The 26,147-nt window shown below is 43.1% G+C and overlaps 1 protein-coding gene across 2 annotated transcripts in view; it reads left to right on the top strand.

Moving 5' to 3' along the window:
• LOC126282169 (teneurin-m) overlaps nt 1-26,147 on the top strand; it is a 1,262,550-nt gene that overhangs the window by 939,148 nt on the left and 297,255 nt on the right. The window contains exon 1 of one of the 2 annotated variants that reach the window (XM_049981694.1): nt 2,826-3,045. The exons of the other annotated variant lie outside the window; for it this stretch is intronic. The gene's annotated coding sequence lies outside the window, so the exon portion shown is untranslated. Of the gene's footprint in view, nt 1-2,825; nt 3,046-26,147 lie in introns of those variants that run through there. 2 annotated transcript variants of the gene reach the window in all.

Genomic DNA, 26,147 nt, shown 5'->3' with positions numbered 1-26,147 from the left:
AGACATCATCATCATCATACCTTCATCGGCAAAAATGAAACCCCGCAAGACCGCGGAATCGAATGTCAGTCGGTCCACGGACTTTTCAGTTTCGCCAACCCAGCCTTTCCCTCTCACCTCTAGGAGTCGCCAGAAGCGTCACGTGGTTCAGATTCCACATTACGCTGTAGGTACCCATTCTCCGATTGGTTAAGTGGTGTAAGCTAGGGACACTCAATTCGCGGAAACGGCTTACAATACAAAGACGCACCAGGCCATTGAACCAAACGAAATTATTATTGCAGTATTATCTATACAGGTTGTCCCAGAAGTATTGCGACAAACTCCGAGGACTGAAGAGGATGTACTGTGTAACAAATTGAGATTAGGAAGTTCAAATCAGAAGGCTTATTAATCTGTTATTAACATGAATCTGATATGGTAAAATAGTTTGCGATCTTTGGAGAGCGCGATTTGACGGCAGGGCAACAAATGTAGAGCAGTACTCTCACTGTCCCGCTTCTCTATATGAAATAGTGGTAGTAGGTACAGCAACTCTAGTGCTTATTACTTTTACAGCCAGGAACTACTCTGATAACAACAGTCGATGCTAAAGACCAAACGAATAGTTCAATATCCAGGGGTTACATCATGCATTTAGTTTCCTTTCTTCCACAGATGGCCTCCATCCTGTGTCGTCGTCTCAACTGTGACAGCATAGAGAATGATTACCGTATTAGTTAATTGGTCGCAAATGTAAGAATTACCAGATTCATAGTGCTTTATTATCGCTGTTTCACCCAGAAGGCAAGTTAGAGTAAAATATATTCTTCTATAAAATTTGTTTTTTTTTTCGGACTTGATTTCTCGTTTCATCACTTATTATTTTTGAGTCACTGCATTACGCTGTGTCATGGTTGATTTGTATATCGCACTTCATGTAACATATGTCCTATAATTGTGACTTATTATTATCAATAGTAACGAAATGATCTGTAGAAGCACAAAAGGCACTGCAACAACCAAGCAAGATTGGAAAATAGATGTTTCGTGAAAAAATAATTTATCGGACACTCACCTGCCTGAGACATGCACAGCGCTCCTAAATTACTGTGGCCCTGTCATTTACTAGGTTTGTAACAAAGTACTAAAGCATTTAATGGCTTCATAGTCGTAGTACTGGAAGATGAAACTGATGAGATAAAACATTGTGACCACTACTCACAGCGAAACTGAATCTCGCCTGTTGGATTTGCAGGCATGTGACATGGTAATGATACTATATAAAGTGAAACGGTTATAAGTGCAGATTTTTCAATCGGTGACGGAACAACATTACAACACTATTTATGTCATTTGCCAACTAATATTTATAGTCATTTCAAATCGTATGTTTTTATGTTGGTTAGTACTTTCAAGAGCAAGCCATTATAGATTATTTTTCCCTTGGCAGCAGGTCAAGTGTTAAACGTGTGATCGCGTGGAAGCAAAACATAAGGCGTATACCGACAGGTGTAGCCCACTGGTGTAGTATGACTGTCCAGAGAATATCAGCCCATGAAGCTTGTGACACGTTTGTGGGATGATTGTAGACAGCCGGACGGTGTAGCCGAGCGTTTCTAGGCGCTTCAGTCTGCAACCGCGTGACCTCTACGGTTGTAGGTTCGAATCCTGCCTCGGGCGTGGATGTGTGTGATGTCCTTAGGTTAGTCAGGTTTAAGTAGTTCTAAGTTGTAGGGGACTGATAATCACATATGTTAAGTCCCATAGTGCTCAGAGCCATTTTTTACCTCTGAAAACCTACAAAGGATTAGCAACATCAACGCAATTGCTGTTGGATTGTGTTGCAAAGATGGAGCAACATGCACTTTCGTGAGTGGTCATAATGCGATGGCTTATCAGTGGATGAGAATCGGAATGACTGGTTGCGAATTGGAAACATCGTCTAGCTGATCATACGCATTACGTCTTAGCGCCGCCATTAATCAAGCGATTATAACATAGATCATCAGTCAGTGGGAATGAGAATTACTGGTTGGGAATCCTGTAAAAATGGTTCAAATGGCTCTGAGCACTATGGGACTTAATATCTCAGGTCATCAGTCCCCTAGAACTTAGAACTACTCAAACCTAACTAACCTAAGGACATCACACACATCCATGCCCGAAGCAGGATTCGAACCTGCGACCGTAGCGGTCGCACGGTTCCATACTGTTGCGCCTAGAATCGCTCGGCCACCAGCGGCCGGCGGAATCCTGCAGATTGTACGCATTATCTCTTAGCACCACCTCTAAGTAGGTGATCATGATGTTTTGGATCATCAGTGGATGTGAATCAGAATGACTGATTGGGAATTAGAAGCATGGTACGGCTGTTTATAAGCAGTATGTCTTAGCACCGAAATTGAACTGGTAATCTTAATGTTTTGGATCATCAGTGGATGTTGGGAATTCAGAAAGACGAACTTGCTGGTCGATCACCGTATGTCTTAGCACAATCATAAAGCAGGTGATGGTATTGTTTTGGATCATCAGTGGATGTGAATCAAAATGACTGGTTGTGAACTCGAAGTACAGTCCTGTTGACTATATGCAGAGCGTGTTAGCAACGTGCTGCCTCAGTCAGTCTTCAAACACGCGCGGTCGGCTTCACTCCCGTGCAGGGAAGCCCGCGCTCCACAGCAGCCTCATCAGCAGGCCATTCCAGCTCCAGCCTCCAGATGGGCGCCCGAGGCGCGTCCCCTGCCCGCCGCGTCCGCCCCCGTCTATCTGCAGACGACTTCCGTGAGATTAGCGCCCCGCGGCTGTCGGCAGCAGCGAGGGCCTCCACCAGTTCCCGCCGCGTCTTCGCGTGTCTGCACGTTCAGCTCAACACGCGCCGTCCAGTGACCGCGATAATCCGCTTTCGCCGGTGGTCATCGAGAGTCACCGAAGTGATTTTCGTGTCGCGAGGTGTCACCGACTCGCCATTTCCAGTACTCCATCCTCGATTCCACCAGCTGTAACCTGCTTGCTACCTCCTGTGGGAGAAGGACGCTGAGGTCCACCACGAAATCGTCGTTGCTGGTAAAGTGTTGTCACACTGAAATGCTGTTACAAGGTTCTCGTTGCCAGTAAAGTGAAGTTCAGTTATATTTGTTGGCTTTGGAGACATTACAGTTTCCCCTTCCTAAGTGGAAAGGAGGTGGTTAGCCATGCAGGCTGAGTGTGAGCACTTTGACTGCTTTATACGAGTTACGCCACCAGCTACTGTTAGTTGCAATAACATTAGGTTTTGGTAACACTTTTTGAGCGAATTCTACCCAGTGAATCCACATCTACCTCGACGCCTACAACATACTCTGCAAACCACCTAACGGTGTCTGGCGGAGGATTTCTCTGGTAGCACTAACTGATCTCTTTCCTGATCCACTCGCAAATGGTGCGTGAGGAGAATGAGTGTCAACAGCTCTCTGTATTACGTCTAATTTCTATTTTTTTTTTTTTTTGTCGTGGTCACTTCGTGAGACATTTGTAGGAGGAAGTGATATGTCGTCCGACTCTTCCCGGGAAGCGCTCGCTCGAAATATCAATAGTAAACTTCTCGGAGATACACAATGCCTCTGTTGTAACCTCTGCCACTGCAGTTCGTTAAGGATCTCGGTAATGCTCTCGTGCCGACTAAACGACAGTGTGGCGAAACGTGTCGCTCTTCGCTGGATCTTCTACTCAATCAGTCGTACTGATAAGAATCCCAGGTTGCTAAACAGTACTCAAGAATCTGTCGAACGAGTGCCTTTTAAGCCTCTTCCTCGGTGGATGAGTTACATTTCCTTAATTTTCTTCCTATGAATCTCAGTCTGACAACCGCTTTACTTTTTGAGGTCGCCCTGGATAGTTACTTCAAGATATTTTATGGTACATACCGTTTCTAGCAATTTGTCATCAATAATATAGTTGTACAGTAATGGATATTTTTTTTTACTTTGTGTGCGCAATATGTTATATTTATGTACGTTCAGGATAAACTGCCAGAGATCGCACCATTCATCAGTCCTCTGCACAGAATTTTGCTAATCTATGTTATCTTCTCGCGTAGCTACTTAAGGTGCTGTAGATGCTTTCTGTAAAATCATTTATGAACACTGTAGACAGATACAGTCCTTTCACTATTCCTTAACGTACTCACAACTTACATCTGTTAAGGGAGACGTCTTGGGTTCTAGATACAAGTAAGTCTTGAATCCTGTCGTAAATTTGGTATGATGCGTGGTAAGCTCACACTTTTTTTCACTAAGCGGCAGCGTAGAACATGTCAAATGCCTTCCTGAAGGCTAGGAGGACGACATCTATCTGAGCGCTTTTGGCTACAGCGCTATGGAACTCGTGGAGGAACAGAGTGAGCTGAGTTTCGCAAGATTTCTGTTTGCGGAATCCGTGTTGGTTTTTATAGACTAGATTTTCGTCCTCCAAGAACGTCGTAATTCTTGAGCATAAAACATGTTCCATACCTCTACAACACCTTGACATAATCGATATAGGCTTATAATTACGTGCACCTGTTCTAGGACCCTTCCTGAAAACGGGAACGACCTCCGCCTTTTTCAGCCGCTGGGTACCCTCCGTTGCTCCTGCGACCTACGATAAACTGCTGCTAGAAAAGGGGGCAAGCTATTCGCATAATCTTTGAAGACAGCTTGTCCCAAACTTTAGAGTAAAGGCTGTACAGATAGCGGACCCTAAACAGAATATATTGAGATAATATCCGAATTACCGGAAATGAATATTCTGTCGTTACGAAGTACTGAATGAGCAACGCATCTGAGATGCGTGTTCGTAAATTGCTTATGTTTCGATTTTTTTTACAGTAGAATTACATGAGGTCACTGATGTGTGATACCAGCAGAAACTGCTGCTGAACCAGTGGATGAGATCAGAGTTGTATATCTCCTTGCACGACAAACAGAGATATTTCAGAGAACGCGGCAAAACTTTATGTGCCATTGTAATGCAGGCGTTGGGACTGTTGGTCGTAGCTTTGAACAGTTAACTGTCAGTTACGTTTTTCCAATAGTGTGTAAGTTTTTTTTATTTCAATAGAAAGTTATTCAATGAGGGCTATTAATTCCTTCTATCAAAACACTCAATACAGCATCCTCTATAATGTACAGATGTTTTACACGACAGGTTCGGGAAACCTTGTACAGTAATACGCCGTTTAAGAGGGATAAAGTGGCTGGGGGTCTGAAATTCTATATTTTGTTTAGAAACAGGCGACAATTTGAACATCTGCGCTAAGGGTCCCTGTGAAGTGTATTACGTAGTCCGAGCAAAACCCAGGTGTCATATCAAAGCGAAAGCAATGGAAGTAGGCAGTACAGCAGTGTAGTATCAAAGATGACAGAAGTTACGATACAACTCGCAAGACTGCTCTGTATAAACCAGAAAGAAGACGACAACATCAGCAGCTGTGGAAGTCTATATCCTCCTACTAAACAGTTCAATGATAAAGTGCTGTTTCTGTATGACACATGTCCGATAACAGTTGAAAACCGCTCGACATACATCGCAGTATAATGTTATCATAGTGTAATGCGACTATAAGTTAGTATCTGTTAGCGTATTTACCACGTAACTTTTAAACTACTTGTGAAAATTATGTCGATTTAGGTACACGTCAGTGTTCCTTCCGAATGTAGGACTCTGGTACCTGAATTGTAGCTGGCCATTATACACGACTTTTCGTGACTGTGTTTGGAGCATATTGTTTTCAATGTATGTCGAGGACAGTATCAACAGAGTGAAACAGCACTATCGGTACACGGGCAGTTCATTTTTCTTATCACCAGACTAATCACCTTCGCAGTATGATATGTCGCAGCTGACTCTTAAGTCTGTCGCCAGTTCTCAGGAATATCGCAATCTCTCGCTCCAAGAAGCTCTTTCTGCAGGCTTGCTTTTTAGTACAGAACATTGCAGCACACTGCCTTTCTTGCTGAAAACTGCATCTGTCAGGAGGCACATCATAACCATTGAACCGAACTGGTCGATATCATTTCCATGTGTCGCTTCCCGAAGAGCCGAGGATAAAATTCTTAACGTTATAGGCTCATTACCTGTGGCATACTGCCTTGTGAGATAAGGAAAAGAGGCAGGACGGAATCGAGTACCAGCGCTTGCACAGTGAGTCTTCGTCTCAGGAAGCGGCCAATATGAGTTTGGTTTATGGAAGAGTTCCCTCATCTGATCATGCAAAACTGGCAGAGTACACCTGCTCAGCCTGAGAAATACGACAAACAACACATAAAAGACGAAAACATATATCGCAAAACTGGCACGAATCATCGGCAAATGACATACATGACCGCCATGTGTAATAAGGAACACCACTTGGTCGCAGAAACAAAGTAATGTCAAATTTTCGGAAGTGAATGAGAAAACCAAAGCCTCTACCATCAAAGGACAAGCATCAGAAAAGAGACTGACAGAAAAATGAGACTATGATAATGAACATTCAGCTACAAGTAATGTTGTTGTCCGTAGTTGCGGATTACTAAGATCCGACCTTTGCCTCGGAATAAGTCGTCGCTGTAGGCACCCTCTGGATCAGCTATACATCCGAAAGCCTGCCTGATAGATATGTCCAGAGGCTTGGCTTCCCTTTCTTGTCTTCTAAAAAGATAGGTTCGTTTACTTAAGCCTGCTGTTAATGCCATCTATTCAGTTTTGCCGTTATTAAGATAATGTGTCTCCTTTTAGGCTTCAACAGTAAAGGCACAACGTAGTTGGACTTGGTGTTTCATCTGCCTGCTTACGAATAGCGCGCGCGCTATTGTGTGTGTGTGTGTGTGTGTGTGTGTGTGTGTGTGTGTGTTGAAGATGATGTTTGGTTTGTGTGGGCACTCGACTGCGCGGTCATCAGCGCCCGTACAAAGTCCCAGTTTTTACTCAGTCCCAGTTTTTACACAGTCCAGTTTTGCACAGTCCAATTCAGCCACTATTACGAATTATGATTATGTTGAAATGATGAGGACAACGCGAAGACCCAGTTCACGCGCATAGAAAATCCCCAACCCGACCGGGAATCGAATCCGGGACCCCGTGAACCAGAGGCAAAGAGACTAGCCGCTAGACCACGAGATGCTGACGCGCGCGGGTGTGTGTGTGTGTGTGTGTGTGTGTGTGTGTGTGTGTGAGTGAGAGAGAGAGAGCTGTTGGTATCCCCATTACAATGAATATTTAGTCATATTAATGGTTTTAGTAATAACATTTCAGAACGGAAGTCAGCAATACCACTTTCGGGTGCTGAAAACAATTATCCCCATTATCGTGTTGTCATTGGTTTTCTAGAAATGTTGGTTACGTGCTTTAAGTATCGTGATGTGTCAAAGTGCAAATTAAGAGTATTTAACAACAGTGAGGCCCGTTTACACTGGAGGGTACAGTTAGGCAGTAAAAGAATAAATTTAAGTAAACAATAAATACCAGCAGTGGACATATATGCAAAAACAGCAGAAAAACAGCGTTAAAACAGCACAGCGCTAAGTTCCGTTCCGCTACGTACCACTACAGTTCTTCCGCAGAATTCTTTTTTAAACCTGTTAAAGCCGAATTTCGCCGTAAACACGGCGCTTGTCGTCGCGTGACGCGTTCAGTCTCTGTCCCAGAGCTGTCTGCGTGATTTATGACCCTCTGGGCATTGAAAAAAAATAGACAGAGTGAACGACAGTGTGATGGCCATTAGCAAAATACTGGATTAATGGCTCTTCCTCCATCAAAATGAAAGAACACCGACAGCAGCGCGCCCTCGTAGCGAAGCGCGGCGACACAAATTCTGCCTTAGCGTCGCTGGTGTCAGCTGCCTCTTCTCAGCCGTGTTGACGCAAAGCTGCTCTCTCATTGTGTGCTGCCGCTGTCGCCTCATTGTTCTACAGACACTCCACGCGCACGCCACGGTGTGCCTGAAGACTATCATTCTTTGCTGTATAGTACCGATAACGTCTAGATGCAACCCCTGTCTTTTGTTTTTATTTATTTACTGCAGAAATCATACTAATGCTCATCTTGTTGTTTAACATTACAGTTTGTCCATGTCAAACATACAATATGTAACGGGTATAAGTGCAGATATTTTTATTGGTCACTGAGAACGATGTACTGAACAACATACATCAGCACTACTGGCCATTAAAATTGCTACACCACGAAGGTGACGTGCTACAGACGCGAAATTTAACCGACAGGAAGAAGATGCTGTGATATGCAAATGATTAGCTTTTGAGAGAATTCACACAAGGTTGGCGCCGGTGGCGACACCTACAACGTGCTGACATCAGGAAAGTTTCCAACCGATTTCTCATACACAAACAGCAGTTGACCGGCGTTGCCTGGTGAAACGTTGTTGTTGTTGGTGGGGGTGGCGGTTAGTGTTTAACGTCCCGTCGACAACGAGGTCATTAGAGACGGAGCGCAAGTTCGGGTTAGGGAAGGATTGGGAAGGAAGTCGGCCGTGCCCTTTCAAAGGAACCATCCCGGCTTTGCCTGAAACGATTTAGGGAAATCACGGAAAAACTAAATCAGGATTGCCGGAGACGGGATTGAACCGTCGTCCTCCCGAATGCGAGTCCAGTGTGCTAACCACTGTGCCACCTCGCTCGGTGAAACGTTGTTGTGATGCCTCGTGTAAGAAAGAGAAATCCGTATCATCACGTTTCCGACTTTGATAAAGGTCGGATTGTAGCCTATCGCGATTGCGGTTTATCCTGTCGCGACATTGCTGCTCTCGTTGGTCGAGATCCAATGACTGTTAGCAGAATACGAAATCGGTGGGTTCAGGAGGATAATACGGATCGCCGTGCTGGATCCCAACTGCCTCGTGTCACTAGCAGTCGAGATGACAGGCATCTTATCCGCATGGCTGTAACGGATCGTGCAGCCCCCTCTCGATCCCTGAGTCAACAGAGGGGGACGTTTGCAAAACAACAACCATTTGCACGAACAGTTCGACGACGTTTGCAGCAGCATGGACTAAAAGCTCTGAGACCATGGCTGCGTTTACCCTTGACGATGAGTCACAGACAGGAACGCCTGCGATGGTGTACTCAATGACGAAACTGGTTGCATGAATGGCAAAACGTCATTTTTTCGGATGAATCCAGGTTCTGTTTACAGCATCATGGTGGTCGTATCCGTGTTTGGTGACATTGCGGTGAACGCACATTGAAAGCGTGTATTCATCATTGCCATACTGGCGAATCACCAGTAATGGTATGGGGTGCCATTGGTTACACTTCTCGGTCACCTCTTGTTCGCATTGAAGGCACTTTGAACAGTGGACGTTATATTTAAGATGTGTTACGACCCGTGGCTCTACCCTTCATTCGATCCCTGCGAAACCCTATATTTCAGCAGGATAATGCTCGACCCCATGTTACAAGTCCTGTACGGGCCTTTCTGGATACAGAAAATGTCCGACTGTTGCCCTGTCCAGCACATTCTCCAAATCTCTCACCAATTGAAAATGTCTGGTCAATGGTGGCCGAGCAACTGCCTCGTTACAATTCGCCAGTCACTACTCTTGATGAACTGTGGTATCGTGTTGAATCTGCGTGGGAAGCTGTACCTGTACACGCCATCCAAGCTCTGTTTGACTCAATGCCCAGGTGTGTCAAAGCCGTTATTACGGGCCGAGGTGCTTGTTTTGGGTATTGATTTCTCAGGATCTATGCACCCAAATTGCGTGAAAATGTAATCACATGTCAGTTCTAGTATAATATATTTGTCCAATGAATACCCGTTTATCATCTGCATTTCTCCTTGGTGTAGCAATTTTAATGGCCAGTATTTTATATTTATGCTAGTCCTAGACTAATAATCACAGCCGTTACAAGTCATAAGTGTTTAGATTGGTTGCCACCTTCAAGTAAATGTGGCCATACATGCTTATTTTCGCCTGGTCAGCAGATAAGGTGTTGAAATATTGACGCTTGTATACAAAAGTCTGAGTCTATATTGACAGAGATAGTCCATTTAGTGGTGCATTAGGCCCGTGCGGAAAATATCAGGCCCTATAGTTTGTGACGTGTTTGGGCAAGTCTCTTTCATTCAGCGAGAGAAAAAACAACACACCCACTGATGTGTGCACATATTAAGGTGCCACATTTAAAAATATGTGCACTTATACCCGTTACCTCTTGTATAAGCCAAGTACATATGAATGAGTAGTCATTTGAGTAACGCTACAGGTTGGAAACTGCAGTGGATTTTGGGACATGATAGTGAACATTCGTTAGAAATGTATGCTAATGGAAATAGAGTTGTTCCTTCAGCAAACACAATCAATTCTTAAACACGCAATTTCTTTCCTCAGTATGACATAATGATCTTTGTGTAGCCATTTGTCAATCGCAGTACCTGTGATAATTTGGTATAGTTTGCCATCTGTATTTTTTTCCTTTATTTTTTTGTCATCTGCAACTTTTATTGTTTCCTCATTGTCTCATCCCTATGCAAACTGCACTTTCATACATTCACTTTGTAGCTATTTACCAGGTGCTCATCAATTCCAGCATCGTCACTTACTGACAATGGTGACATTTCACCGAAAGACGTTTTGATGTTGAAGAAGAAGGTGTGTTTGGTCAAGATAGTACCTGATTTTGTTAAATATGCATATTAGCATTGTTACATAACAATGAAAGACGACCACAATCACTGATAGTATTGTGAATTCATTATTATTAGGTGTCAGAAAAAGAAAATATGCGCACTGCACATTTAAATAACGTATCAATAGTCTCTTTTATATACTGGCTCATAGATGCTCTAAACTTCCCAGCGGTCCTCATAATACTGCGTGGGCTCCTCTTGTACTTTGAAATAAATATTTCATTTTTATTCCAAGATTCGATTCCTTATGTTTTGCTACCACGCATTTCTGTTACATCTCATTAGTCACATTCCACAGAAACTTAATTGTTATTATTATTAATGGTCATTCAGTTACCCGTACTGCTGTCGTTTTATGCAACCCACAATGATACATCTGGGCTTCAACAACCATGCGCGAGATTTTCATATTCTCTCACTATGTGCCACAGAAACGATGAATAAGACCTTTTTGTAGGTAATTTAGTGTTGTTAAGTTTTGTATTGGTATACTTTTCACTAGAGGCCACAGATTTCGAGTAATTCGTGAGAAGCGTACAACAGTAGCTTTCAAACAATAACCCACTTCCACACGCAGCCCCCACCAGTCAGGATTTATGACATGTTGTTCATGGCGCTCTCTGTCACCACTGCTCAAATATGCGCGACTGCAATAATTATTTCTCACATTAGACCTCTTTCGGTCTTCATGGATCAAGTTATTACGAATTGTAAAATTAACGCTTCTTTAAATTTTACCTAATAATTTTCTGAATTTTAAAAGCGTAAAATAAACAGTTACATCGTTGTATTCGTCAGGTCTTCTGACCACAAAACTACTGTGCTTTTAAGGTTTCAGTTTGGATCGAATTGTCAGTGTAATTAGTTTTAGCATAACGTTTACATAAGTAGTTTTTCTTTCATTGTCCTCACGGGCACATTCAAATTAATAATGTTCACTAAATACCCGACTGTGCTGGTGGCGTAATAGCCCAATCAAGAGAGATCAAGGAACGCCAACATAGGGAATAGTTCGTGTAGTTGGAAATTTTTGTACGGTGGTAGAAGGGAATGCCATGAACATCATGCTAGAAACCATGACTGGAGAGACGTGAGTGTGGGGTAGAAAGTGTTTTTGAAGGTCACTTTAGAACATTTTTCTTGAATAACTCGAAGAGTGTGGTCTTTGAAAACGTATCGCAGTACAAAACTTAACTACATGAAATTTCCTAGAAACAGTTCGTACACAGTGACCGAGAGAATATGAATATCTCGAGTGTGGTTTTTGAAAGCGATGTATAACACTGCGAGTCCTGCAAAACGACGTCTGTAGGAGCAACTGAATCACCGTGTATACTATTCATGTCCCAAACAGAGTGTGTGTTGCCTCGCTAAGAATATTTGATCAGATGTAAGAGAGGGCCTGAAGGTCCTAATCTTTCCAGGTGAATTAAATACATGAATAAATAATGTGTCATGTATGCTGGAACAGTAGCAAAACCCACATAAGTGTTACATTTTTTTTCCATTTTTCATCTGTGATAGTTGTGCTCATGAAAACAACAGCTGTGCGAAACTCTTATAATGAATTATGTAGGGTAATAGTTTTTTTGTGATGTGGACCGATGATCCAAAACGTAATCACTACCTGTACAGCTATCAGCTCTGATTTTCCCTGTTCGCTCATCGACACCAAGGTGGGTAACCGGAAATTGCCTGTGCTCACTGCAAGAATGTGATAGCTCAAAAGATTAAAATGTACTGTGAGCCATACAACTTATCTGTTGGAGGGAAGAGATAGCCCCCATCCAAAGCCATCCTGACATACTATGTTGTACGTTCGTGCTGAATACTGTGGCTTGTCCGCACTGACATTTTCGTCTGAACTGCTGTGCCAGATCATTCGTTTTCTCAAAAAGGGAAGCCAACATTATTTCCCCGTTTTCTGCCGGTTAACGACGAGCTGCGCTGACAGATCGACATGTACACCCCTCAATCTTTCTCAAAAGATTTTACAGAAACCATTTGATAAAAAAATTTTAGTTACTTATAGCTTTATATATCATCTTGATGATGGAATGTCCATCAATTCGTTAACGATGATAGTTACTGTGGTATTTGCATTTAGGTAAATGCAATGGACTCTAATGAGTGACAACTCTAGCTGTAAAAGCCAATAGGAAACTAACATTTCTAAGAATCCCAGTTCATTTTTCAGGCGCACAATTTTCAGAATATCGTGTCACTAGGGTATTCTGTTCCAACAAGGGAAGCTGCGAAATGAAAATAGAAAATAAATAATGTGTGTGTTGTTACGACTACGCAGAGATGTCTCGAACCACAACCTTAGCTTTCATTACAGCAGTTTACTGTAAACAATGTTCCACGAACTACCAACATCCGACTGTTTATCATGTAATAAAGCACAGGTCCGCAGCAGTGCTCCTGTGCCAATCACGTGGAACACACAAACATTACTTGCACAACTGCTCTGCAGGCAAGTTATAAATGTAACTGACTATGGAAAATATCTGCTCTCAGTTTTTAGGCTGGTACAAAGGCTTCATTGGAATGAGAGCCAACCTGCCCGAAAGTATTCACCATTGAATTCAGAGTTCTGCATATACACTCTGTTAGCCGCCACGTAGTGGACGGGGGAAGCGGGGCTGGGGGGGGGGGGGGGGGGGGGGGGAGGGGGGGGGGGACTTTCCACCAATATTATTCTGTTACAGTCGTTTCTAGTACGGAGAGAGATAGAAGTGTCTGTTTGCCTTGTTACGCGTTCTAATCTCTAATAATGCCTCACTTGTTGATCATCAAATGGTATATACTAGCACATGGTTGCATACAATCTGACTCTAAGGTGGAGCAGTAGTGTATGTTACCTACCTATCTCAGATTTGGTTCAGACTGTAGAACTCAGTCGGCATCTTAAGAACGGCAGGGCGTTTCGGATTTGCAGCGTTTTAAAACAGATTCGTAACTCAGGTGATTGTTAAGTGATTGTAATTATTAATCAGTAAGCTCCAAAGACAAATCAGCAGGTCTGTATCTCCTCAGGACAGAAATGGAACTAGGATCTTTAAATTGGTTACAGAGATTCAAGCCGTCTATTGAATGGTTGGTTCCATTTGAAAAGGACACTGCCACTGTTCTTGCCTGTTTTTATCTTATACAAGTTAGCGCTTCGTGTATAATGATTTTATTGTCGACGGGATGTAAAACGAAACACTCCTTCCTATTTACTGCCGCTGCTTCATACATACACCTACATAAGCCACTCGAAAATAAAAACACAATCTCATTAGTATACAAAGCTATGGGAGTGATTTTTAATTTATTTTACATTCATCCGTACAAAACAGGTACTAAGAAAGTAAGCTTAAGAGTCATGTGTATATTTCACTGAAACTAACATTCATGGCCGGTATCGCTTATCATCGACAGGAATATGATTCCAGTCCCTCTTACGGACAGCCGTAGGACAAAATGCATTCTTGTACTTAAAGATATATACCTCCAAAAATATTACAGCTAAATAGTAAACCCTGAGACTATAATGTAACACATAATGCTTGATATGCTGTGCATATTTTGTTTGAAAATGCTCATCAACATACATTTTATAAGGATTTGAATTTTTAATTACCATTGTTTCTCTAATGTATCTTTCCTCGCAAACTAATCAAGCAATAAAACTGGAGTTTCACATTTTAAATCTGCGTAAGAGGCTAACAAAATATTTTTGTTTAAGGCTTTTCTGCAAGCACTTAATGCTACCTATATTTCCACCATTTAACACTGGACAAACCAGACATGCTGTCTTCACAACAACTGAGGACAAAAATACTGTTTCCGGACAACGCATTCATATAAGGGGATCGTAGCTATCATTTACATTCCGTGTTTTCCCATGTACACATTTTTTCAGCAGTCCATGATTGGCCAGGTACCTGAAAGTTGGCATTATAACATCTAAAACAGCAAGTGGCAAATCACGTTTGTGTGAGTGTATGGCTTTCCACTGGCTTCTGCCATAACATATTTGCACCACGCTATGTCACAAAGTGAATGTTGACGATTCACACTTAGGAGCAGCATCTGTAACGGTGTTATTTAAATTTCCTATACATTTTACAAGTGAAATTCTACATTTCCTCCCTTTTTTGAATAAGCGTCCACTATTACCACCCATTTCGAGCAAAACAGGTTGATATACACAAACTAAAAACTGAAATAAGTTTGTAGCACGTACTGTTCAAAAAACCACGTTGTAAATAAAGGAACAAGCAAAGATAATCTTTCTCACAGCCATCTAGACTCCTCTACAGTTCGTTTCGATTGTATAAACAAAAATTAATGAACAAAAAATTTCTAGCGTACAGAAATTGTGGATCACAGCATAGAAAGAGGGGGCGTGACAGAGGCAGACGTCCAAACAATCTTTTTTTAAAGCATATTTTTAGCCAGAATTCGATTAAGAAACTTTGCGATGTTTTTCTTAAAGAATCAATCTAACAAATTACGCAATTAAAAAGTTCGAATTTTTCCGCAATTCTGCCCTACATCTGTCCTTACGTTACATCCGAGAAATGACATCTCCTGAATCGCACACACAAACCACACGTTAAAATCCAATGCGCGTAAGACACGCATCGTAACCAGAATTATAGTTATTCTCATTACATCGCGTTTGTTGGCTTCGCCAATTCAAAACCATGCTGTCAGCTTTCTATCTAACTAATTTAGAAGAAAACTAACTATTTTCGGTATTCTGTCTTATCTCTGTTTGTGCTTCATACGTGACAAGATCATTATGTCACGGGTCAAAGGCGACATTTGATATCGGCAGGATCAATTCATCCTTTCTTGGTTCCGTCTAGTGTAGTTACCAGAAGTATCCCCCAGACGTCTGATTCATTGTTGCATTAAACAATGGTAGACAAGTCTCTGTTTTGTTTCTAGTCGTTACCTAATCACACTTCCGCTTACCTACGAACTTAGCGTTGCTGGAGCATTAAGTCTATCAGGAGAACGAGCAGGAACATTACGTGATGCCTGCTTCCGTTCTTTGGGTGATATTAGATTAACCCATCTCTAATGACCTTATTATCGATGCCAAATTAGAGGGAAGGCAACGGTGCTGAGCGTGAATAAGTCACTGCGAGTTACATAACTTGTCGATTCCGAGGCCCAGTTCATCTTCTGACTTATAATTACATGAACATGACATGAAGACTGAATTCTTCGGTTCCTGCCACTGTTTGGAAATTCACTTCATTGCAGAAAGATTATAGAATGGCTCTGTACTACTCCGAAACTCCAAAACGTTTTCCTGTAATTTGTACGCCGTTAAAACGAGGTAACTGGGTCGCAGCTTGAAGCAGAGAAGACGTAGTCTCAAAAGTTTTCCTACAACAACCGTTCTCTTTAGCTGTTACATAGATACAGTGAAGACGAGTCGTATGACACATGTGTTAGTTTATTTAGTGATGAATGTCAACAAAAAAAATGCTGTCGGGATGTATTATGATTAGCCGGCCGTGGAGGTCTCGCGGTTCTAGGCGCGCAGTCCGGAACCGTGCGACTGCTACGGTCGCAGGTTCGAATCCTGCCTCGGGCATGGATGTGTGTTCCTTAGGTTAGTTAGGTTTAAGTAGTTCTAAGTTCTAGGGGACTCATGACCACAGCAGTTGAGTCCCATAGTGCTCAGAGCCAATTGAACCATTTTTTGTATTATGATTTCGTACATAGTTTCTGTAGCAAGTCAATGACAATCACTAGGTTTAGGTCTTACGATACTGCAATTTAGCGACGCAGAAACGTTTTTTTCCTCTACAAAGACTGCAGTCTCATGAAAATAAATACCCTTATCGTTGGACTATTGGTTCGGTCCCCTGGCTGCCGCTTATCGATTACATGAAATCTTTGGTGTATGGAGTCCCAGTAGAAAGCGAATACGAACTGGTTGGTTGGATCGGAGCTGCTAACATATGGTAAAATAGTGATCAATTTTATGGTAATCATATTTTTCTTCTTCCACTTTTTCCCTCATGGTATTTTCTATGCCTGTAAATGTGTTATCATTCGCATCTGTAAATACAACAGCCCAATGAAGACGACTTGCAACAGTGGACCAGTGGTCCTAGACACAAAGGTTATCTGATCACCCGCTCAGAGAATTGATATAGAAGATTGTTTTCTGATATTTAGTGACTGAGTCACCAAACTGCTGCATTACAGTATTATTCATATGTACCTTCAGAGTTTCAGAAAATGACTGCACAAAAACAGTAAAATGACAGATATCAATGGATAGAGCATCTTGCCAAATTTTGATTGGTAGTACGCGGCGTGGCGTAGTTGCAGAGGGCACCATTATGAGGCAGGCATGTGAGAACTCTGAGATAAATCACCCGCTCTGTACTGCTGCATCAAAGTAGATCGCACCTGCAGGTAGGAAACCCAATTACAAGAGCTCCAAAGCGAGCTGCTGTCTTTCCTCCCTCCCAGGCAGCAGCAGTAGCAAGAACGACTTCAATGAACTGCGTGGAGCTGCCCGCAAGCGGTGCCTATATTCATCACTTTCATGTGAATTATTAGGATGGTGCATAAGTTCTTAGAGTTTTTGTTCTGCATGTTGCTATTCGGATTGCGAGGAGATGTTTTTAACGATTTTAGTTTTTTACCTATAGTTCACTGTTGCTATCTGGTTTAGATGTTGTCATTTTGTGATCGTGGGAGAAATTGTGGACGCTAGAAAATGGAGTGCAAGGTGCAGGAATCGGAAGATTTCCGACATATTTTTCTGATTGAGTTCAGTAGAAGGATGACAGCAGCGGAGGGGGCCAGAAGCATTTTCACTATGTATGGGGTTAATACCAGTAGCCAGAGCACGGCAACAAAATGGTTTTCTCGCTTTAAGGAGGATAGTTGTGATATTAGTGATTCTCCACGTTCAGGAAGACCTTCGGATTTGGTGAAGATCGGTTAAACGCATTAATCCACAATGATGCGCATCAGTGGACTCAAGAAGTAATAAATGTGATGAACTGTGAACATTCCACCATCGTGAGATATTTGTATTTAGACCTACTTAAACCTAACTAACCTAAGGACATCACACATATCCATGCCCGAGGCAGGATTCGAAAGTGCAACCGTAGCGGTCGCGCGGTTCCAGACTGTAGTGCCTAGAACCGCTAGGTCTGTACGCAGATTATAGTAGGTAGTGAAGGAGAATTTATCATTGATGACTAAAGTCTCTGTTACGCTCATCTGTGGTGCTTATTAAATTTGTGGAAAATGCTACCGCCGGCCGGTGTGGCCGAGCGGTTCTAGGCGCTTCAGTCTGGAACCCCGCGACCGCTACGGTCGAATGGTCGAAGGTTCGAATCCTGCATCGGGCATGGATATGTGTGATGTCCTTAGGTTAGTTAGGTTTAAGTATGTCTAAGTTCGAGGGAACTGATGACCTCAGATGTTAAGTCCCATAGTGCTCAGAGCCATTTGAACCGTTTGTATATATATATATATATATATATATATATATATATATATATATATATATATATATATAAGAATGCTACCAACATGTGCATCTACACAATAAAAAGTTTGAGAGATGCTCTATCCACTGAAGTGTGTTCCTTTCTGTATGTTTCGTGTTATTCACACAGTCGTCTTTTGAAACCCCAGAGATACTTACGAATAACCCTGTATTCTAAATATCAAAGCAAAGCATAGAATTTTTTTTAAAGTTGCAGGAATTCATTATATGAATTTGAATTTCTGTCAATAGCTCTGCCATTCTGTCCGTCACAGAGTGCCTCGTAGCAAAGACGTATTCATAAACTAAAATAGCTACTGTCTCGAGACAGACAAAAGGTGAACGCCTGCTCTCCATTAAGCCTAATGCCGAAGAACTTCGCATTTGATAAGTTAATGGCGCAGTGTGGAGAATTCCGTCCGTTCGGGTAACGAATGGTGACAGAGTTCTTGTCATGAGTGAGCGTGGGTGCGGTGGAGGGAAGAGATGATGCAGTGAGCCGGGGGGGGGGGGGGTGGAGGGGGGAGGGGGGGGGGGGAGGACGCAATCCCCACCGGCGTGTCCCGTGGCGGGCAGCACCAGAGCACAGCACAGCGGAGCAGATAGCCGGCGCCGACAAATTGCCGCCGGGCATGGCACTGTTTACAAATACCGCGCAGCCACGCAGCGGCTCCCATCCGTCAGCGTCGGCGTTTGATTGCTTACTTCCTCGCTCTCCCCGCGCACCGCAAGACGTTCCTTTTGTGAATAACAAAGAGGCCGAGTCCTTCGTCTGCATTGTCTGCCGCCACCAGCACCCTCAACGGAAACGTGTTTTTCTTTCAAGGGCCTCACGTATACTTTGACGGCGACTTTGTAATTACACAGACGAGCTAGCCATTCTCTCTCTCTCTCTCTCTCTCTCTCTCTCTCTCTCTTTTCTTTCTTTCTGTGTGTGTGTGTGTGTGTGTGTGTGTGTGTGTGTCTGTGTGTGTGTGTGTGCGAGCGTCAGAGAGAGAGAGAGAGAGAGAGAGAGAGAGAGAGAGAGAGACAGAGAGAGAGAGAGTGAGACGGCGAAATCGAAATAGAATACTTTTTCCACTCAAGCGACCTCACGTACGCTTTACAGTTGTGGGGAAGGCGGATAGTCGTCTTCGGTTCATTGGTAGAATTTTGGGAAGATGTGATTCATCTGTACAGGAGACCGCTAATAAAACACTAATACGATCTATTCTTGAGTACTGCTCGGGCGTTTGGGATCCCTATCAGTTCGGATTGAGGGAGGACATAGAAGCAATTCAGAGGCGGTCTGCTAGATTTGTTACTGGTAGGTTTGATCATCACGCGAGTGTTACGGAAATGCTTCAAAAACTCGGATGGGAGTCTCTAGAGGAAAGGAGGCGTTCTTTTCGTGAGTCGCTACTGAAGAAATTTAGAGGCTGACTCCAGTACAATTTTACTACCGCCAACTTACATTTCGCTGAAAGACCACAAAGATAAGATAAGAGACATTAGGGCTCGTACAGAGGCATATAGGCAGTCATTTTTCCCACGTTCTGTTTTGGAGTGGAACAGGAAGAGAAGATGCTAGTTGTGGTACGAGGTACCCTCCGCCACGCACCGTATGGTGGATTCGGAGTATGTATGTAGATGTAGATACGCCAAAATCAAATTAAACTGCGCAATGTAATTCAAAGGATTTTCGAAAATCTGTAACTGTCTCCCATTCCCAAGCATATGTCTGAAATATGGCTCAAAGGTGCATACAGCCTTCCTCTGCAATGGTGCAGAAGGGTGGCGCCGTGCGACGTCACCCTCGGGCTCCACTACGTTTCAAACAGCAACGTGTCGACAAATACGAGAAAAAGGGGCCAGAGCTGAGAAGTTGATTTGACGTGACAAGTGGGTCAGTGATTGCACATTGGTGTCAAATTTCACCAGAATTCTGCCCAACGCCACCTCGGATGTGTAACGATGAGAAGGTTGTGACAGCCTCTCTTACCCACATTTCGCTTCTTCTTTGAAGCCTCTCCGATGGAGGCCAGAACACCGGCGCCCAGAGTTGAAAACACACGGTTATCTTCTGGGTGTCCGGGGAAAACATATCAGACACACCGACGCTCAGAATAGAAACGGAAATGTCTCATGGCGTTCCATAATGGCGTCAGTGAAACAACCTCTTTCCTTGGCTATTGATTCCCACACATTTCTCGATCGAAAACGACAATTCGCATTGCGAAAAGCAACAGGAAAAGGTTCTTGACAACCTTTAACACTGCTGACATACTCGTACGTTTCAACCCGCCTCAATAGACAATGTGATGCTGCATTCCAATTGAACGTGATCGCACCTCTTTGGAGTGCAGCGTGTGGCAATTTTTGCTGTCGTGTACAGGCTGGAATCACTGGGGACCGTTCAAAAAGCAGTCAATGAAATTTGAACGTGTTCCGAAGCAGCTAATGGTCCTTCGGCTTTTTTGGTGCCAGTGTTCCACGCCCTCCTGTGCTAACATTAACACATGCGAGAATAACAAACGGCAAAGGGTCCCTCTAGGATCCCTTCTCTCCCCCCTCCCCCACAGTTCAGAAAATCCCTCTGTGGCTCCCACCCAGATTTTTTTAGAATTTTTCAAATGTATCTTTACAGAGAAAAGTAGCCCAAGGCGCCTGTGGGTAGGCAACCAGTAGTTGAGCTTTGGGGAAGGCAAACTCATAGACATTTTGTGTCCCCGTACCATCTCCAAATTTTCTAAACTAAGATATTTTCTCGATCTGTTATACTACTAACTATAACAGCGAAAGAATATTCACGGATGTTAAGTCAGAAAGCTATTTTGCAAAGAATATTCTCTCTCACTCTCTTGCTTTTTGTCGAGGTTAAGAAAAGACGATAGTAGATCGGTGGGCATGATGGGTTTGCACCCCCATAGAACCGTCCCCCAGCCAATATTCGCCACCCATCCCCAATGGTGAGAGACAAAAGGAGACTCACCAGTATCAAGCAACCCGATGAAAATAGAAAACCACAGCCATGTCGCTGTTCCTGAATCACACTGAACGTATTATCTAACCAGACATGGAAACTGTTAACCATATTGTACCGTACAGTAAAATTTGCAATGCTAAAGTAAATTTCGAACATAAATTTCAAACTTCAGAAAACATTTACATCTGAAATGAAATGTACAACCAATGCAACGATTCTTAAATGAAAAAAACAGGCATATTTGATATATGTTGATTACAGCGCCATCCACCGCGAATGCGAAACAATGGTTTGAGTAAACCGCACATATTTTTTGGCGTATGATCGTATATGCAATAAAAATGTAGCGGTTCCCATTTGAAAATACAAAATTAACCCTGACCACGCAAGAGGGGTGGTTATGAGGTGGGCAGTTGTAGCGCAGACAGGTGTCACCTTCACTAATATCAGTAAAAACTTTCTATAGCCAAGATCGCATAATTACTTATTTATTTTCGAGAACCGGTTTCGAGAGACTTCACTGTCATCTTCTTGTCTTCAAAAGTTATTGTTACAAAACGTGCTGATTGCGACTTGCAACCTCTTTCCAAGTTGTCACGAGTAGCCCCATGAAATCAATTCGGAAGGCTAGTCGACACTTAGTAATTCCAGTGACGCCTGCATGGAGACTTTCAAGGAGACACTTATATCTATGTCCTTCTCTTTTGCAGTTGTTACAAACTCTAGAGCCTTTACGCTATGCTTTACATGCATTTGCAAACGAAATGTTGCTGTTTGAGTAAGATTTTCTGGATCGTGAAGTCTTCGGTGATGGATTGAACACACATAATGTGGGTATCTGGGTGTTAGCAGATCTCCATGGGATGGTAAAGCTACAACGAGACTCCCCTAAATTTAATTTTTTGTGTGATATCCCGGAAGAATTTTATGGGCCTTTCTATTTCCGTTGAGCCATTGTAACCGGTGTTTCTCATCTTGATGAGCTAGAACTATGGCTGTTTCCTCAATTGAAAGAAGCAGAACCACATAACTTCATTTGGCACTAAGATGATGCGCTACCTCACTGGCATAACTCAGAACGCGGTTAGTTAAATGTCGTTGCACCCGACCGCTGGATTGGTCCCTAGAGCGTGTTTTCATTGGCCTCCGCGTTCACACAAATCTGATGCTATGCGATTTTTACCTTTAGGTGGTCATAAAGGATTTGAGTACGTTCCATCACTATGATTTGATCTCCACGACATTAGGAACGGCATTGTTACCACAATTACTCCAGACATCTTGATGAAGGTTTGGGAAGATCTCAGCTATCGACTCTGTGTGTAACTAGAGTAGTAAAACTAAAGTAGACTACCGGGGGCTATCACAAGTAAGCATGGACAGCAGTACTTTTCCTAGCAGCTTTTGTCAATGAAGGTCGCATCGGCTTTACCTATACGTTAGGAGTGTTGCTTATGTATCGGGCGTTAGGTGATGACGATCGCTTTCTTCACGTATGCGACTAGTGCCTTCCCAGATTCTCCTAAAAATCGAAAATGTTGAACAACCCAGAAACTGACTGGGGATGTATAAAAGCCCACGGAGCGTATATAACTTTTTTTTAATAGTTATCATCACGTCTGTCACTTACATGAAAATAGTATTTATAACAAAACTGAAGTATCATATCAGCGCACACTCCGCTGCAGAGTGAAAATCTCATTCTGGAAACGTCCCCCAGGCTGTGGCTAATATCCTATCTTTCAGGAGTGCTAGTTCTGCAAGGTTCGCAGGAGAGCTTCTGTAAAGTTTGGAAGGTAGGAGACGAGTTACTGGCAGAAGTAAAGCTGTGAGTACCGCGCGTGAGTCGTGCTTCGGTAGCTCAGATGGTAGAGCACTTGCCCGCGAAAGGCAAAGGTCCCAAGTTCGAGTCTCGGTCGGGCACACAGTTTTAATCTGTCAGGAAGTTTCAAAACTGAAATTGTCAATGCATAATTGATGTTTCATTCTAAAACTGTTTATGTAGCAAAAATTTTAAAAAATCACTACAGATTTATCATATAGTGCTATGAAACGCAATTTCCTCAGCAAAAAGGTCAAAATACAAAAGCGCACAACAAAAAAACATATTTCTGTTATTCATACACAACATTTGCATTTATCAATGACAACAGAAAACTTTTGTTTCTGATTATAACGGAGAACGTTCCGTTGAGGACAAAATAACAACAGTACCTAATATATATATTTGTGAATGTAAATTGCATTTGCATCAAAAGTTATTGCCTCGGTTGCATAAAAGCACACAAGTTTTGAAATCAAGTAATTTTTATTACTTATAAAAGCAACTTGCATTCTGTAAGAATATAGAATATAATATGGGCTAACACTGAATGATGATCAGTCCTAACTTTGTGCAAAAGAAACAAAAGAACAAAGAAGAGTCGTAGGTTCCCCTTTTCACATTCATTTGTATCTCCGCCCTTACCAGTGCTACCAGTACCACCGGAAATCCTAGCATTTATCACGTCACTTATGTAGAGTAGCAAAATGACCGAACTGTAATTCTGTTAGAGCGCAAATGTGAAGTGCGACGAATGGTACTCACACTGTACACGTGTAAGAAGAACTGTTCGAGTTGCTCTTTCGTTTGATGTATTATTTCTAATTGTAAGCTGAATTAAAAAAAAAATTCTACAGGGTTTAAAAACACGTATATTCATTTCGAATAACCTTTTCTTGCGGGAGGGAGCGTCATGACCCCCAAGAATTCCTCCCGTGAATCTGCGCCTATCAATCATGCAAGAAAGAGCTCTGGTTGCACAGCTCTATAGAGTTGTAGTAAGACAGCAGCAGTAAGGCTGCGTGCAGTGCCCTGGGGCTGTGAAGGCAGCAGCAGCGGCAGATGCGCCGCTATCGGCGTGTTTAGCTCCCCCAGAGGGCCGTGTAGCCACCTCGCGCTTATCTCGCCGCCGGCCACGCCCCCCGCCGCCACCTGCTTCGCGTGGGCGGCGCGCCGACGGGCCACCCCCGCCCGCCACGCCATGCCACCGCCGGCGCTCCTAATTACGCCATTATATCGCCTTCAGGGAGCGCGGCCCGTATTTACATCTGTAATAACTTGACCCGGTCCGGCCGGATTCTTCCACTGTGGCCGCTGCTGCGCCCCCTCCTTTCTCTCGCCTTCCGCGGCGTGCTTATCGCCGCCGTACATCAGCGGCTTCCCCGGGCACTGACTCCTGGCCGCCGGCCTTTGTGATGGTGATTTAAGACGTTTCGAGGCATAAATAAGGCACACGGCCCGCGTCCGTTAGCGACGACGTTGCCCCGAGGACTGGCGTGTCCTCCGGCTGCGGCGTCGCTTCTGCACCCCACCCCACCCCACCGCTCGGTGCATTCTCGCCGAGGTGATATAGCGCCGCACGTAACGGATGGGTGCCGCGCAGGCGATCCCCCCACTTCGCAGATATTTATTGCAACCGCCGACGAACAAAGAAAACCACTAATTCCGGCCACTCCCTCCGGGGAACCCCCCGCCCCTCTTCCCACAGCCACCCGCAGCGAAGATAAGCGGCATCGCAGCGCCTTGAAAGCCGTACCCGGGCCCCATCAGTCGATTCCCGCCCTGCAAATGGTCTTGTTTATTTCCCCGGCACATCCGGCCGGTGATGCATTCGTCAGACCGCAAGGTAATCGGAGCGAGCGGAACGGCGTTGCGGTTGTGCCACTGTTATCTTCTTGCACAAACCCTCGCCCCTTTCTGTTTTCCTTCACCTTCAGTCTCATCCCCTCTCGCCCTGTCTTCTTTCTGCCGCTTGATTACAGTGGACCCACCAGATTTTTTTTATCATCAGGCCTCTGACTGCTTGGATGCGGCCCAACAACATAGTCTCTCTCGTACTAGTATCTTGAACGCAAGACTAAAGTGTCTCTATGTGATCTACTGAAATATTCCAGCACATGAAGAACGTAAGATCTGCAACTCTGTCAGTCTAAGATAGTATGTCCGTATTAAACAGTAATAACTGCCACCATTACAGCTGTAAAACTATCGTAAGCTACGGTACACTATCATAAGTAAGCGTTGACTACGGTAGATTTCCTAGTAGTGTTTGTCAGTTAAAGGTCGAAATCGCGTTACCTGTACGTTAGTTGTGTTGTATACCTGTCGAATGTTGCCTTAGTTCGGTCGCTTTGACTGCGTACGCGATCAGTGTCTTAGTAGAGTCCCACAGAAACCGGAACAGTGACTGTACTTAAAATTTTTGTTCCACATAGTTAACTTCCTGGTACTTACAAATAAATAATATTTGTAGCAAAATTTAAATTGTCAATGTTTAATTCACGTTCTGTTCGAAATTGGTTGATTTGTAATGTGAGATAGAGGTATGTTGTAGTAAAAGTAAAAAAAAAAAAAAAAATTCCGATTATCAAATAGCGCAGGAAAACGCAGTTTCCTCAAAGGAAGGTAAAGTAGAAAAAACACAAAACAAAATAAAACATCGATTTAACACTTTATCGAGCTTCTGTAAAACATATTCCTTGTATCCATAAACAATTTTACCCTTATCAACAATAACAGGAAACTCTTGCCTTTGAGCATGAGTGAGAATGTTCCATTGAGTATGAAATAAAAAAAATAATTATATACATTTCTTTTTATATTTGTGCATGCACACTGCACTTACATCCAAAGTAAGTGGTTTCGTTAGATAAAAATGCAGAAGTTACACAACCAACTAATTTATATTACTTAAAAAATGCAGTTTACATTTTGTAAAGATATAAAATACATAATGGACTAACACTGAAACATGTGTGCGGTTCTAATGACGTGCAAAACAAACAAAAAAACAGACAAGTCGTTAGTTCGCAGTTTACCTCTCACAGATCCATTTATGTTTCGTTCCCAACTAATGCTACCAATGCTACCGACGATCCTATCATTTACTACGCGTCTGCGAATCCCGTATGTGATGAGAAAAATGCTAAATTTTCGGTTGTCTAGAGATCTTGCCAATATTGAGTCGATTGCGCATCATAAACATA

This window comes from Schistocerca gregaria, chromosome 7 (assembly GCF_023897955.1).
Source record: "Schistocerca gregaria isolate iqSchGreg1 chromosome 7, iqSchGreg1.2, whole genome shotgun sequence".
Classification (NCBI taxonomy): domain Eukaryota; kingdom Metazoa; phylum Arthropoda; class Insecta; order Orthoptera; family Acrididae; genus Schistocerca; species Schistocerca gregaria.
Note: the sequence above shows the minus strand (reverse complement) of the source record. Positions and strands in the feature narration are given on the sequence as shown.